This window comes from Oryctolagus cuniculus, chromosome 21, assembly GCF_051225735.1.
Source record: "Oryctolagus cuniculus isolate XC-2025 breed Fujian yellow rabbit chromosome 21, ASM5122573v1, whole genome shotgun sequence".
NCBI classification, from domain to species: Eukaryota; Metazoa; Chordata; class Mammalia; order Lagomorpha; family Leporidae; genus Oryctolagus; species Oryctolagus cuniculus.
The window spans coordinates 32,228,841-32,244,778 of NC_142887.1; the positions used below are offsets into that span (position 1 = coordinate 32,228,841).

At 52.8% G+C, this 15,938-nt stretch overlaps 1 protein-coding gene and 1 long non-coding RNA gene across 7 annotated transcripts in view; both read right to left on the reverse strand.

The window, feature by feature from the left end:
- The window catches only part of IGLL1 (immunoglobulin lambda like polypeptide 1), a 257,330-nt gene that overhangs the window by 9,364 nt on the left and 232,028 nt on the right, over positions 1-15,938 (reverse strand). The window contains exons 1-4 of one of the 5 annotated variants that reach the window (XR_016226933.1): positions 10,766-10,892; positions 5,823-6,011; positions 4,471-4,596; positions 435-1,037 (exon numbers count right to left, since the gene is read on the reverse strand). The gene's annotated coding sequence lies outside the window, so the exon portion shown is untranslated. Of the gene's footprint in view, positions 1-434; positions 1,038-3,189; positions 3,514-4,470; positions 4,597-5,822; positions 6,012-10,765; positions 10,893-15,938 lie in introns of those variants that run through there. The other 4 variants (XR_016226934.1, XR_016226932.1, XR_016226935.1 and 1 more) reach the window with 4 other exon arrangements.
- Positions 3,190-10,892, reverse strand: LOC149119905 (uncharacterized). Of its 2 annotated transcripts, none has more exons than XR_016227373.1 (4): positions 10,766-10,892; positions 5,823-6,011; positions 4,471-4,593; positions 3,190-3,513 (listed from the first exon to the last, which is right to left on the reverse strand). It is a non-coding gene; the product is annotated as an uncharacterized LOC149119905 (long non-coding RNA). The 2 variants fall into 2 exon arrangements; XR_016227372.1 differs by having other exon boundaries at positions 4,471-4,596.

A 15,938-nucleotide genomic window follows, 5' to 3' on the forward strand; every position in this document is an offset into this window, starting at 1 on the left:
CAAACAGATTTAACTAAATGAAATACAGCAGTCAAAACTCTGGGTTGACACGCGAGGGCATTGCGGATGGCGTCGTGAAGAGATGCGCACCCTGCCCTATGCACAGCAGTTTTGTTCAGTGAGCAAGACGTGCAAACAACCCAGATGTCCATCAGTGGGCAAATGGAAACAGAAAATGTGGTTTAGACACAAAGTGCAATAATCAGCCTTTTAAGAAAGGGGGGGGGGGAAATCCTGTCATTTGTGACATGAATGAACCCAGATGATCATATTTAAGATTTATTTGAAAGGCAGAGTCACAGAGAAGCAGAAGCAGAGAGGTCTTTTATCCACTGGTTCACTCCCTAGATGGCTATAACAGCTGGAGCTGCGCTGATCCAAGGGCAGGAGCTTCTTTCCGGGTCTCCCACATGGGTACAGGGGCCCAAGGACTTGGGGCATCTTCCACTGCTTTCCCAGGCCACAGCAGAGAGCTGGCTCAGAAGTGGAGCAGCCAGAACTTGAACCAGCATCCACATGGGATGCCGGCACTACGACAGCTTTACCTGCTATGCCACAGCACCAGCCCCAATAGAGGATAGTATTTTAAGTAAGATAAACCAGAAAGCACACATAAATGGACCAAACTTGCTCTGCCTCTGTGGCTTCCTGGGTTCTACTATTTCTCCATGTCCTCACCTGTTGGGTAGGGCTTCACTAAGCCATCGACTTGGAGAGCCCAAGACACAGTGGAATTCGTACCATAGCATCAGCCAACTTCATCTACACCTGCTGCTGTAACAAAAGCCTTTAGAAGGATGATCCATGAACAGAAATCTGAGTTCTGGGGGCTGGGGAGCCCAATCTAGGCACCAGGAGATACTGCCTCTTTGAAGAGTCTGCTTCCAAGATGGCACCTCGCCGTGTGCCCCAGAGGAAACCAACACATCCCCACATGGCAGAAGGGCCCAGCTGGGACCCTGTGGTCCTTTTATAAGGTCATCAGTCCCGTTCATGAAGGTTCTTCATGATTTGATCCTCTCCTAAAGGCAGCCCCTCTTTGGAAAAAAAAAAAAACCTTGAAAATCAGAGTTACATGGAGAGGGAAGAAACAGAGGTCCTTCATCCACTGGTTCACTCCCCAAATGGCCACTATAGTCAGAGCTGGGCAAGACTGAAGCCAGGAGCTTCCTCCAGGCCTCCCACATGGGTGCAGGGGCCCACACGCTTGGGCCACCTTTCACTGCTTTCCCCAGGCACATTGGCAGGGAGCTGGATTAGAAGTGGAGCAACCAGGACTCAAACTGGCATCCATATATGATGTTGGCTCTATAGACAACAGCTGAAGCCTCCAACACAGTGCCGGCCCCCAAGGCAGCCCCTCTTAAAATGCTTCACATTGGTGATCGACACACTAAGTTTGGGGGATACCCTCGTACCACGGCACCAGTGGAAGTGGTTCCTTTTGATAACATGGTCACAAACATACCCATGTTCACTAAGTGATCCATTCACTGTGGCTCCCTCAGCCGATTGCTTAACCTATTCCTGTTTTAACCTCCAGCCTCATCAGCCCGTTCAGGCTTCCGTACCTGCATTTCCTCTGCTTAGGCTCCTGTTCCATGTCCTGTGACTCCCGGCCTCAGTGTTCAGGCACCGTTCCCGGGCCACCCACACATATGATGCTACCCCCCCCTGCACCCCAGTGACCTTCCACTGCATCCTGTCCCCGTGCCTCTTGTCTGAAGTTGTCCTGCTTCTTGATGTAACTTGCCGATCGCCTGAGTCACCCATCTCAGTACAAGTTCCTAGAAACATGAGAACCACGCGTGTCTTTTCCACCCCTGCCCCCAGCACTCAGCCCAGGGAAGGGCAGAGCCTCAAACACCTTCTGCATAAGTGAATGCACTATGCTGACAGCTTTCACACAAAAAAGAGGGGCCGGTGCTGTGGCGCAGTGGGTTAACACCCTGGCCTGAAGAACCAGCATCCCACATGGGCACCAGTTCTAGTCTTGGCTGCTCCTCTTCCAATCCAGCTCTCTGCTATGGCCTGGGAATGCAGAAGATGGCCGAAGTCCTTGGGCCCCTGCACCCATGTGAGAGACCTGGAGGAGACTCCTGGCTCCTGGATCAGCACAGCTCTGGCTATTGCTGCCATCTGGGGAGTAAGCCAGCAGATGGAAGACCTCTCTTTCTGTCTCTACCACTCTTTCAAATACATAAGTCTTAAAAGACCTCAGTTTTACAAGTGAGGAACTGAAGTTTATCAAGATTAACTCAACCATTTTTACATGCCCACCCACCCCCCCAAAAAAACAAATATTGAAAACTGCAGAAAAAACAAAATGGAAAACCAGACAAAAGGGACACCTGTATCTAGAGATCCTTCACAAAAAGTCTCATTTGGGGCGGTGCTGTGGTACAGTGGGTTGAAGCCCTGGCCTGCAGCACTAGCATCCCATCTGGGCACTGGTTCAAGTCCCGGCTGCTCCATTTCCAATCCAGCTCTCTGCTAATGGCCTGGGAAAGCAAAGGATGGCCTAAGTCCCTGGGCCCCTGCACCTGCCTGGGAGACCCAGAAGAAGCTCCTGGCTTTGGATCAGCTCAGCTCTGGCTGTTGCAGTCATGTGGGGAGCGAACCAGTGGATGGAAGCCTTCTCTCTTGCTCTACCTCTCTAACCCTTTCAAATAAAATAAGTTTAAGGAAGGATTTTTTTAAGTGTCTCATTTGTCCTTATACCAGGCATCTAGAACAGTCTAGGACACAGCAGAGGAACATCTAAGTTCAAGTTGAAGCCTCAAATCCCTGAGACCCGAGTACAGTTGATGTTGTAAGATAGAGACGAGCATGAGATCATCCTTTATGTTGAAAGTTAAAATATTCTTCACAAGTCAGATCAGCTGGGCCCTGCCTCTCCCATCGTGCCAGAACACCTCCTGCAACAAGGAGCCGGAGTCTCGGCCAGCGACTAGAAGCTACCCAGACACGTGCAAGTAAGGACACTGAACCACGGCACTTCTGCTGGCTGGCTGTGCGCGCACTATTGCACGGTGGAGCTCTGCACGGCTTTCAGCCCTCAGTGCTACGCAGTTTGTGGGTCTCCCCTCCCCCATCTGATCCAATGCTGTCCAGCTTAGCTTAGCCATGGTTTGGCTTCTAAAGCAGCGTTAATCCAGGGTGGTCATCCACATATCCAGAGCATTCAACAAGGATAGGATACTTCAACATTCTTCAGCTCGAGCATTCCACACACCGTCTTATCTGTAGGAGGGGCAGTTTAGGAGGTCGTGGGAGATGACCACCCCGGGGTGGGGGCAGCAGCACAGGGCTGGCAGCAGGAACTCAGGTGGCAGCAGGAGCTCAAGACCACCCCCACCCAGCAGTCTCCAGGGCGCAGGCATCACGTGGAGCAGGCTGTTGCTGCCCACGCCCACGTTCTGCAGGTGGGCAGTGTGAAGTCTGTAGGACAGATGGGTAATATCGGTGCCCAGAAGTCCACATCTTAAGGTCTCCAGTGGTCTCTGCATGTCACTAAGGCAACACAAGTAGTTATTCCCAGGGAGCTGAGGCCAGAGCTCTTAGCTTGGTACAGCTCCATTGCCCCCCCACACCCTAAGACAACCATAGGAGACCATCTCCTCACTTCGAGAGGACTTCAGAGTCAGGCGCTCTCCCATACCTACCATGGATGCTACATACACATTACTGGGCCACTGCTACCCACGTGAGCCTCACTTCCACCACGGAAGCTATGGAGGTCAAGCTTTGGAAAGATCTCTGCACGCTAGGGCTGATCTGTTCCTAGGTGACGAGTTTGGGAAGATGTTCCACCCCCTCTTTTGCACCCCTTTTCCCCCAACCGCTAGCTTCCTAGTTGAGCAGAAGGCCTACTGGAGTTTCCACAAGCTCACCATTTGTGAGAGGGGTGCCTAGCCTAGCCATGAAGACAGCAGCACTGCACAAATGTGGTGCTAGTTTGATTCCCAGCTCCAGCTTCCAACTCCAGAGCCCTGCTCATGGGGGATTCAAGGGTTCCCTGCTGTCCTGGATTGAACAGTGTCACCACCCACCCCCAAGTGCATGTCCAACAGGAGTCTTTGAATGGAAATAGGGTCTTGGCAGATGTGATCAGGTCAAGGTGAGGTTAGACTAGAGGGTGGGCCCCTAGTCTGTTGACTGCAGTCCCTTAGAGACACAGACACACAGGGGAAGAAGCCATGTGCAGAGGCAGACTGCCCTGACGTGCCAAGGAGCACAAAGGATCACCAGCAAGCAGCAGGAAGTAGAACATCAAGCAACAACTCCTCCCCCGGAGCTTTTGGGGGGAGCACGGCCATGTCCACACCTTGACTTCCGACGTCCAGCCTTCACTCACAAGGGAATACATTACCATGTTTTCAGCCACCCAGCTTGGGATCCTACGAAGGGACCCCTGGGAGTCTACTACACAGGCCATTTCATATTCAAACAACCCTCCCACGTGCTCACCTGGCAGCTGTGTGGCTGGCCCAAGAGACAGCAAAGCTTACGGAGGTAGTCCAGCTTATCGAACCAGGAGAAGAAGGCCACAGGAGTTCCTGGAGATGCACCGTGGTGTGAGCAGGTCTGCTCCTGCTGGGGTGGGGGAGGGGGAAGGAGCCAGGTCGCGTCTGGCTGACCCTGCAGCCTGTGGCTGCCAACATCGGCTCCCCTTTCCCCAGGATCTTCACCACAGGGGGCATGGCACTCCATGAGCGAGCAGCTTCCTGCCCTGGAGGCATGGAGACCCTCCCCGGGCATGGAGGAGACAGGACAGGAAGTGGCGACTTCCTGTCAGAGCAGGAGACCATGCCCCTCTGCCCTTGAAGATGAGAGCAAGGCAAGAGTCCCCCAGCTCTGGGACCCATGGAGGCTCCGCCCTTGGATTCTTTACTAGCCTGGCCTTGGCCACGACCGAGGCCGGCCCTGCCTTGGCTAGTGCATGTGCATGTGCATGTGCATATGCGTGTGCAAGACACAAAAGGGATGAGAGATCTCCCAGCACATCTCCCTCCTAGGTAAAGCCCAGCACCCTCAGCTTTGGCCTTCTGTGAAGATGAGCAAAGATACAGGCTCCTTCAAGCAGCCGCAGCCCTGGGATGCAACAGGCCTTTGGTCCCCGTCCCTCCACAGGCCACCAGCTGTCCCACCCCACCTGCCACCCCAGGCACTGGGGTTTGTCCACACAATGCTTCCCTGCAGGCCTCTCGTCCCTTCTCGCACGCAGCCCTTTGTCAGAGGGCCGTCCCCACTCCTGCCCACCTCAGGCAGACCTGACCTACACCCAACAGGTGCACGTCCACGGAGGCTCCCACCCCGGGGTGACTCCCACTGACTGTGCCTCTGCCCGCACCTCCCCCTGCTCCAGCCTCACCTGGGTGAGCACACTGACTGTGCCTCTGCCCGCACCTCCCCCTGCTCCAGCCTCACCTGGGTGAGCACACTGACTGTGCCTCTGCCCGCACCTCCCCCTGCTCCAGCCTCACCTGGGTGAGCACACTGACTGTGCCTCTGCCCGCACCTCCCCCTGCTCCAGCCTCACCTGGGTGAGCACACTGACTGTGCCTCTGCCCGCACCTCCCCCTGCTCCAGCCTCACCTGGGTGAGCACACTGACTGTGCCTCTGCCCGCACCTCCCCCTGCTCCAGCCTCACCTGGGTGAGCACACTGACTGTGCCTCTGCCCGCACCTCCCCCTGCTCCAGCCTCACCTGGGTGAGCACACTGACTGTGCCTCTGCCCGCACCTCCCCCTGCTCCAGCCTCACCTGGGTGAGCACACTGACTGTGCCTCTGCCCGCACCTCCCCCTGCTCCAGCCTTACCTGGGTGAGCAGTGGGACCACAACTCCCGAGCCATGGCTACTCGATGATGCCAGCTGGAGGCAAGGAGAGGGCCAGGCCTGTGCCATCACTGTCCATCTTCGAGCGGCCCTCATCGAGGGCAGGGTCAGGAAGAGGGAGCTCTCCAGGGACAGGACACAGCCGAGTCCTCAGCACTCACAGGCTCCGCACTGCAAGATACAAGACACCGAGAGGGGGACTGGTCTGTGCATCTCCACCAACCCGAGAACATGACAGGGAACCCTCAAGCAATCCCACACCGCTCAGCCTCTTCCCATGTCACGCAAGGGCAGCCCAGGCCTCCCCGCTGACAGCAGCATCCTCACCACCCACCCCTGCTCATGCCTCGAGCAGAGACCCACAGCTCCCTTTCTGCCCAAGAGAAGCCACAGGGGCTTCTTCCAGTCCTGGACACTCGGGGGCTGGCAGGAAGACAGGCATCTCAGCATATCTGCTGTTCCTTAACAGGTCTAAGTGGAGAGAGCTTGTGTCCCCTGCCAACCCCCCCCCCCTGGGAATTCCCATCAGCACATGCACAGGTTCAGGAGCCAGAGAGAAGGTGCACTGAGGGCTTAACTTCTGTGTAGACCGCAGCTCAGAGCTCAGCTTGTAAGGGGACAGGGAAGCCACCAAGAATCAAACCAGGCAGGTGGCCCAGGCATGGCCCCAGGAAAGCGGACTGATGGGCAGGCCCAGCTTCCTTTCCCAGCCAGGAATCCAAGCCTCTAAGCACAATGGCCCTCAGCCCAGGAGTCTGCCAGGTGACAGACCAGGAGCCTAAGTGCATCGATTTGGGAGATTTCTCACAGCGAACAGCCAGGCACAAAGGCTACACTCTACAGCGCTATCTGCAACTGCTTAGGCACCGCCTTCCCACTGCCTGTCCTTAAATGCACGGAGCTAAGGAGCTAAGGTGCACACCCTCGTGGCTGGGGCCGCCTTGCGGTGCAGTGGGCTAAGCTGCCGCCAGCTCGTTCCCCACCTTGGAGTGCTCCAGACCCAGTGCCCTCAGGTCACGTTCCATGTGCACAGTTGAGTGAATCACTGGCCACAGGCAACTAAACTCCACTTCCAGCCTCGCCCTGCTCCCCGGGAGGTCAGGGAGTGGAACTCTAGTCCTGTAGCTGGTTGCTCTGGCAACAGCTTTCCCAGTGGCCACACCAGGCTAGACTGAGGTGTGGTTAAAGGGGCTTATTGCCAATAAAGGGTTCTATTCACCTTACTTGTGCCTGAATGACCTCAGCAATGGGGGGGGGGGTGGATGGGTAATGAAAATTTAACAGGTGCTCCTATGCCCTCATCACTTAGGAAACCACAAGGGCTCCAGGGGTTCTGGCCAGGAGGCAGGGATGGAGACCAAAATATCTTCCTTCTATGTTGATGGATGTTTAGACAGGCAAATGGTAAACAGTCAGAAAAATACTGTGGCTGTTAGTCAACTTAAAGGACTGATATGAGGGTAAGAGGAATGGTGTGTCAATGAAGAGGTAAAATGGATAATCCCAGGGACTGGCATAGTGGGTTAAGCTGCTGCCTGCGACACTAGTGTCCCATATGGGTACCGGCTTGAGTCCTGGCTGCTCCACTTCCCATCCAGCTCCCTGCTCCTGTGCCCAGGAGAGCAACAGAGGCTCAAATGCTAGGGCTCCTGCCACCTCCACAGGGACCTGGACAGAGTTCCAGGATTCGGGCTCCAACTCTGACCAGCCCTGGCTGTTGCAGCCATTTGGGGAATGCAGATGGAAGACTTGTCTTCCCAACTCTGCATTTCAAATAGATAAAAAATCTCTTAAATAAATGGATAATCCTGTTTCAGGACAGGAAAAAGCAGGAAATTGACAAACCTAGGGGGGAAAACATGGACTTAACAGTGTGCATCATGTGGAGACCAGGTAGTAACAGAAGTTAGTATAAGACCAACAACTTGTGCCAAGAAGCCACTACCACTTGGAGTGGGAATGGGGGTGGCAGATGGACTACTTTCATTACCATCCTATCCCACGGTACTACTCATGGCTTTTAAAATAAAAAAGGAAAACACAGCCCCCTACTGCCCATCTGCTTCTGCCACAGCACAGGCTGTTGAGAGGTAGTGAGATAGACCCCGGGACAGGATCTCATCTTGCTGGACCACCAACCAAACACAAAGCAAGGAGCAAGGGTGCACCAGTCACCGCTGACTGGAGATAACAGGGGCCAAGGGTGAGTGAGCGGGACGGGAGGGGGGGTCAGCTCCGAGCTGGGAGCCCAGGATCGGGATGCGAGCTTCCACCCTCATGGGATCAGCAGCCAAGAAGTGGAACGAACAGCACAGCCCACTACTTAAAGAAAATGACCCGGGGCCGACATCGTGGCACTGAAGGTTAAGCTGCCACCTGTGATGCCTGCATGCCATATAGGCAGGCGCCCATTGGAGACCCAGCTGCTCCACTTCTGAACCAGCTCCCTGCTAAAGTGCCCAGGACAGCTGAAGATGGCCCAAAAGCCTGGGCCCCTGCCACCCACGTGGGAGACCCAGAAGCAGCTCCAGGCTCCTGGATCTGACTTGGCACAGCCCAGCCTTCACGGACATTTGGGGAGTGACCCAGCAGATGGCAGACCTCTCCCTAACTCAGCCTTTCAAATACATCTGTAAAAATAAGTGGCCCAATCCTGTTTCGATGCTGGTTAAAACCAACCTGATGTCCTTGTATGTGGACATGAGTTGGCTCGAGACCATCTAGCGGTGAATGCGCCATAGTAGCCGGACCCAGCTGAGGCTGAAGGACCCCATGCCCGAGCAGCAGCCTCATCTAATTCACCTAACACAGGAAGCCCGAACCCCTCACTGTTCATTCTCCACCCTCAACTGAACGAGAAACTCGTGTTACCTCAATAACTCCGTGGGCATATGCAACCACCACCCTTTGAATAGACGTCATCCATCCCAGAACTTCATGAGTAGGTAGAAGTTCCCTGAAAACAAGCCCTGTAAGCGGTAGCTCTTGGCTGCTCCAGTTTTTGGTCACAAGACACCCTTGCTCCTGGCTTAGTTGACCGAGATGGTTCTGAGCATCTTCATTAGCATTAACAGTGTACAAGGGGCTGGCACTGTGGTGTAGCAGGTAAAGCTGCCGCCTGCCGTGCTGCCATCCCACATGGGCACCAGTTCGAGTCCCGGCTGCTCCACTTCTGATCCCACCCTGTGCTATGGCCTGGGAAAGCAGAAGATGGCCCAAGTCCTTGGGCCCCTGCACCTGCATGGGAGACCTAGACGAAGCTCCTGGCTTTGGATCGGCGCAGCTCCGGCCACTGCAGCCAGTTGGGGAGTGAACCAGCAGATGGAAGCCCTCTCTCTGCCTCTCCTTTCTGTGTAACTCTTTCATGTAAATAAAAAAATCTTTAAAAAAAAAGGAGGGGGCGAGGAGCCACAGGCTAGGAAGAGACCTTTTCAGTGGCTGTAGTTGACGTACTAACACAATTAAGAATTATGTTAACCATGAGAGAGATACCCCAGAAGTGGGATTTTCCCCTAACGAGCAAAGTGTATCAATGGACAATTCAGAGAGGGAGTCACTGTGTCCTCACTTGATCTGGAACTTAGTTCTGGAATCCAGGCACTCAAGCAGAGCATGGGGAAGACGGTAAACATGGCCGAGTTCAGCCAAGCAAGTGTAGTCTTAGGAACAGCAGCAAGGGGACTTTCGGACCACGTGAAACCCATCCGTGTTAGCTAAGGTGCTTACTGATGTCAGCTCCTGCCCTCCCAGAAGCTGGGAGGTGGGGGCCCTTCCTCCAGGTGTTGGCTGTAGCCGTGAACCTGCTTGGCCATCTTGAGCCTTCTCAGCAGGCAGATGAAGGCTGCAGCCTACAGTTGTTAGGAACCCTTCACATTTGTTCAAGTCGGCTGGAGGCCTGGTTGAAGAGGGCTCAGGGAAGCCCAGTTGGGAGTTTGGTCAAGGAATCTGCCAGCACATACCAGCAACAGCCTATTAGTCAGTAGTGGTAGAGGGGTGGGTATTTGGTGCAGCCTCCATAGACCCCCCAAATCCCATATGGGAGCACCTGGGCTTCAGTCCCAGCTCCGCTCCCAATTCCAGCGTCCTGCGGACCTGCACCTGGGAAGCAGCAGGCGATGGCTCAAGTCCCTGGGTCCCTGCCACCCACGTCAGAGACCCAGGTGGAGTCAGGGGCTCCTGGCCCAGCTTCAGCTGTTGCAGGCATTTGGGGAGTCAACCAGGGATAGGAGCTCACTGTGTCTGTCTGCCTTTCAAATAACATGGAAATAAGTGGTGAGGAGAACCAAGTATACTCCTGTGCTCCATCACAGCCTTAATGGTGTATGAGCAGTACCTGCAGGAGGAACAGAGCTTCAACCTGGAGACAGCATAGACACACAGTGGACAGAAGAAGCAAAGGGCGAAAAACACACGCAGAATCTTCAGGAATTGGGTTTTAACATCTCCAGCTTTAGACTATCAAGCTAGTTACAGTTTAGGCCATGCTTTGGAGTACCAGTCAGAATACATTTATCTCAGCAGCGTTTAAAAACAACCTAAAGCAGGGCCAGCTCTGTGGCACAGCAGGTAAAGCTGCCGCCTGCAGTACTGGCATCCCACAAAGGTGCCGGTTTGAGTCCCAGCTGCTCCACTTCCAGTCCAGCTCCCTGCTAATGCACCTGGGAAAGCAGTAGAAGATGGCCCAAGTGCTTGGGCCTCTGCACCCATGTGGGAGACCTGGAAGAAGTTCCTGGCTCTGGCCTGGCCCAGCCCCAGCCCCAGCCCCAGTCATTGGGGCCATTTGGGGAGTGAACCAGCATGATGGAAGAGCTCTCTGCCTCTCTGTAATGCTGCCTTTCAAATAAGTCTTAAAGCAGGCAAACCAAGCAAGAACAAAGGACTGAGATGAAGTAGACCTGGACTCAAAGGTGAGAAGCAGAACCTACCTACAGCCCTGCAGCATGACACCTCGAGCCCTGAGCCATGCCGGCACCAAGCAGAGAATGGTGGGAAAGCTGCTGCACCTATTGTCACCACCACCTCCCTGTGCTTATGAAGGAGCCGCCGAGGCCTCTCATTGGTCACGCTGAGTAGGTGCCCGCCCCCAGGCCAATCGGCTGTGAGCTGGTGTGGGGCTGACGTAATGCCCCCAGTAGCTCCCTGCACTACCTTTTTGTTTGTTTTTTTTTTAAATTGTCTCCCACGTTGCACATCAGGGCTCAATCCACAGTGTCATCTCCAGTTTGTCGATGTCGCCTTGGCCAACAAAGCAGTCAGTCTGTTTTCCCACCAGACTCGGTTCCCAGAATCCCTCCAATGACTGCACCTTTTTACAATTCTGTCTTGTGTGCTTGCTTTTTGTGGTTTTTCTGGAAGGTTTTCCCCAGAAATCCACCCAACCACACACACACACACAGACCCTTTTCTTCCTTAATTCACATTTCAGAGAGAGGCACTTGTTTCCCTCATCCCCTGCTCTGGCTGCTGTCAATGCCCTCTGGCCATAGAACACCAACCCCTCCAAGTCTCTTCTCTGAATTTTTTTAAGGTTTATTAAAACAGATTTAGAGAAGCCAGGAGCCAGGATTCCATCCAGGTCTCCCACATGGGTAACAGCGCCCAACTACTTGAGCCATCTACCCTTGGCTTTCCCAGGTGCGTTAGCAGGGAGCTGGGTTGGCAGTGGAGCAGCTGGGACTCCAGCCGGCACTCCGACATAGGGGGCTGGTGTTGCAAGCGGTGGCTTAACCCACTGCACCACAACACAGACCGTTCCTCTAAAAACCTTCAAGTCAGTCTTACTTTGTCCCTCCCTATAGTCATTTAGACAGCCCAAAGACATGACTAGATACACACGATACAACTAAACACCTGACTTTCATTGTTAAATGCAATCAGGTGGGTCCAGCACTGTGGTGTAGTGGGTAAAGCTGCTGCCTGCAGTGCCGGCATCCCATATGGGCACCGGTTCAAGTCCCAGCTGCTCCACTTCTGATCCAGCTCTCTGCTATGGCCTGGGAAAGTAGTGGAAAATGGCCCAACGTTTCACTACAGGTGAAATCACTTTAGATGTTTTCTTAGATAACTGAAGATTTCATTCCAAAGCCACCTATATTTTAAAAAAATTTCTAACCATCTTTGAAGGAAATTTCTCAACTCTTTCCTTTAGAAGTAGATAAAATATGACTTTATTTGGATTTTATAAAATAAGCTCTGAGTGGGGCCTCGCAGCCTCTTAGTTGATGTTCTGTTTGTCACTCCGGGTTTTGGCTCGCTCGCTGGCTCTCTCCTGTGTCTCTGTTACCTCTGTCTATCTGTCCTTACTGCCTTGCTCCCAGCTATCTGCCAGCTAATTAAGGTTGTCAGCCAACTGCTAAGTAAATGCACTGTTTGCGCAGTGCTTATACAAAATTGACCTGTTTGGTGTTAGTGTTTATCCTAACACTAACACATGATGGATGGTGCATTTCTCTGGATACACTGACCCCTCTGCCGGTTTGCAGAGAAGGGTCAGCTTATTTTAATTTGGATTGCACACTAGGTTATTTTAAACTTTGGGAATGTTAAGCTTTGAGTTGAGGTAATTTTTAAAAGTTACTGTATTCAAAGAGAACTAATTCTACCTAAAGCCTTTGTAAATCATTAAAAACCAAGTTAGTCAAATCTAAAGAGAGAGAGAGAGAGAGAGAGAGAGAGAGAGAGGAAGGGAGGGAGGGAGGGAGGGAAGAAGGAAATGGGCCAAGTCCTCAGGCCCCTGCACCCACATGGGAGACCCAGAAGACGCTCCAGGCTCCTGGCTTCAGATCAGCTCAGCTGTGGCCATTGCAGCAAATTGGGGAGTGAACCAGTGAATGGAAGTCAGTCTCTCTCTCTCTCTCTCTCTCTCTCTCTCTGCCTCTGCCTCTCTGGAGACCTCTGCCTTTCAAGTAAATAAATAAATCTAAAAAAATGGCCACAATGCAAAAGATGTGTTGAATTTTTAAAGCTATTGTCTGTAATTATATCTAATATAGTCTCAATCATTTATAAAAATGCACCACCTTTAACCAAAGTAACCAAAAGATAGAAAAATCTAGAACCTTTGATCTGTTTTTCTCCAGATCGGTTTTTCCCAGGGTCCAGACACAGTCAACACACAACAAAAGCCCCAGTGTCTACGGGGGAAGAGGGAGGCAGGGTGTCGGGGCCATGGCAGGCAGGGCAGCAGCAGGTGCACACAATCCCAGGAACAAGTGTGCAGACAGGGGGCACCAGGAGGGGCTTCCAGGTGGGCCTCATCTCCATCTTCCTAACCTGGGCCCGGGAGCCAGGAACCCCCTGCCTGCCCCCTCCAGGTAACAGCGGGAACTCTCAGTACCCCCATGCCCTTCTTCAGCCTGTTCAGGCCCTGTGGGCACCTGGAGGGGGTCTTTGCTAGTGGGTGGACCCTGGCAATCTGGGAACCCCTCTCCTGACACCTGTTCCCCCCTTTACAGTTCAGAAAGTTCTCTGCATTAACCTGTTTCAAACTTGCCTATCAATCAAAAGGGTGTGTGTGTGTGTAGTCTTGCTAGACAGATGTAGAGGTGTGGTGGATGGGCTAGATCGAGGTAGGAAAATGTGCTGTTGGCACACCAGAGAAAGCCAATCATTGCTCCCTCTCGGGGTCTTGCCCAAGAGGTGAGGGTTGAAAGAATGGTGGAACCCTGTGTCAGTGGCTGCCAAGGACCACCAAGTCCTTCCTCCAAGTAAGCAGTTGGGCGGAAGTTGGAAGGCCACCAAGGGAATCGGTGTTTGATCAGTTGTCATCAGCTTAAGTAGGCAGAAACAAGGTGAGGAGTGGGGGGGGTGGATTGTGCACAGGAAACAGGGCTTGGGGAAGGGTCTGAGCCAATCTTGAAAGACGATGTCATGAAAAGGAATCTGAGAGGCCAGAAGCCAGCACCGTGCTATAATGGGCTAAGCCTCTCCCTGCAGTGCCAGCATCCCATACGGGCGCCGGTTCAAGTCCCAGCTGCTCGTCTTCCAATGCAGCTCTCTGCTATGGCCTGGGAAAGCAGTAGAAGATGGCCCAAGTACTTGGGCCCCTGGAAGAAGCTCCTGGCTCCTGGCTTCAGACTGGTGCAACTCCGGCCATTGCAGCCATTTGGGGAGTGAACCAGCAGATGGAAGACCTCTCTCTCTGTCTCTGTATCTCTGTCTCTATCTCTATTTCTCTCTATGCCTTTCAAATAAATAAATACATGGTTAATAAAACTCCTTTTCCATGATTTCCAATGAGGAGCATGGCCTTGGGAATCCATGGTGGGAGTGAGAGGCAGGAAGACCCCTGCAGGCAGTGGTGATGGCCAGGACGTGAAGGACTCTTGGCTCCAAAGCAGCCATGGGCAGAAGACTAATGCGGCTTCTCTGAGAGGGAAGCAGACAGAGGAAACCCTCAGCAGTGCGGGCTCTCGCGCTCACCGGAAACAGCAGAGGGGCTTTTTCTGGCATCGTAGTGGAAAAAGAACGTTGCCCTCCACGCACCTGCTGTGCAGGTGTCGCCTGCCCTCCCAGGAGGTAAAGTCTCTGGCTCAGGGCTTGAGGAGAAACTCCAAGGAAGAGGTCCAAGTTCAAAGCCAGAGACTGAATCCGAGACACAGGGCCGACCCTGGAAAATGCAGGTGTGCTCCCCAAAGCTGAGGGGACACGTGTGTTCTTTTTTTAACTTTTATTTAATGAATATAAATTTCCAAAGTACAACTTATGGATTACAATGGCTTCCCCCCATAACGTCCCTCCCACCTGCAACCCTCCTCTCTCCCACTCCCTCTCCCCTTCCATTCACATCAAGATTCATTTTCAATTCTCTTTATATACAGAAGATCAGTTTAGCATACATTAAGTAAATATTTCAACAGTTTGCTCCCACACAGAAACATAAAGTGAAAAATAGATGATTTTTTAAATGATGATGAAATCGTGTGTTCTGAACTCGCGCTTGGATGGGTGGGCGTGGGGTGCAGGGGCCGAGTCCCCACCTCGGGTCACCCACATCCCCTCAGAGTGCACGGGTTCGAGTTTCCCCTCTGCCTCCAACCCAGCTTTCTGCATACGCACGTCTAGGAAGGGAGCAGGCGATGGCTCGAGTGCTTCCGTCCCTGCTGCCCCTGTGGAAGACCTGGATGGAGCTCCTGGTTCCTGACTTCAGCCTGGTCCAGCCTCAGCACTGTGGGCATCTGAGGGGGGAACCATGGTGGGGAGAGCTCCCTCTGCCTGTATTCTCCCTCCCTCTCCCTCTATTCTCCCTCCCTCTCCCTCTTTCCTTCTACTCTCTCTCTCTCCCCCTTTCCCTCTATTCTCTCTCCTTCAAATAAATTCCTTAAATAAATCAATTTATTAAAAGACACCAGTCCTATATTATGGGCCATCACAATCAACTATGACCTGGTCTTACTTATATGCACAAAGACTATTTCCAAATGATGCCACCTTCACAAGTGCTGGGAGTTAGGAGACAGGTAATAGTGTCTCCTTAATAGCCTTTCAATCCCTGATCTTGGGGTTATTTTCTGTCTACTTAGATCTTCTTTGTTTCTGAATTGTTATCCATGTGCAACTCTTCATCTCTGTGGTTAAGCTTATTCTTAAGAATTTTATTCGAGGCTGGCACTATGCCATAGTGGGTAAAGCCACTGCCTGCAGTGCCAGCATCCCATATGGGCGCCGGTTCAAGTCCCGGCTGCCACTTCCGATCCAGCTCTCTGCTGTGGCCTGGGAGAGCAGTGGGAGATGGCCCATGTCCTGGGGCCCTTGCACCCATGTGGGAGACCTGGAGGAAGCTCCTGGCTCCTGGTTACAGATCGGCGCATCTCTGGCCATTGGGGCCATCTGGGAAGTGAACCAGTGGGTGGAAGACCCCCCCCCCTCTCTGTCTCTCTGTCTCTGTCTCTCCTTCTCTTTCTCTAACTCTGACTTTAAAATAAATAATTAAATCTTAAAAAATTTTATTTTCGATGACACTATTTTGAGTGAGATTCTCTTAATTTACTTTTTGGACAGTTCATTGTTGTGTGTAGAAATATGATAGCTTTTTTCAGATTTATTTGTTTATTTGAAGGGCAGAGTTACAAAAAGAGAAAAAGAGACAGAGACAGAGAC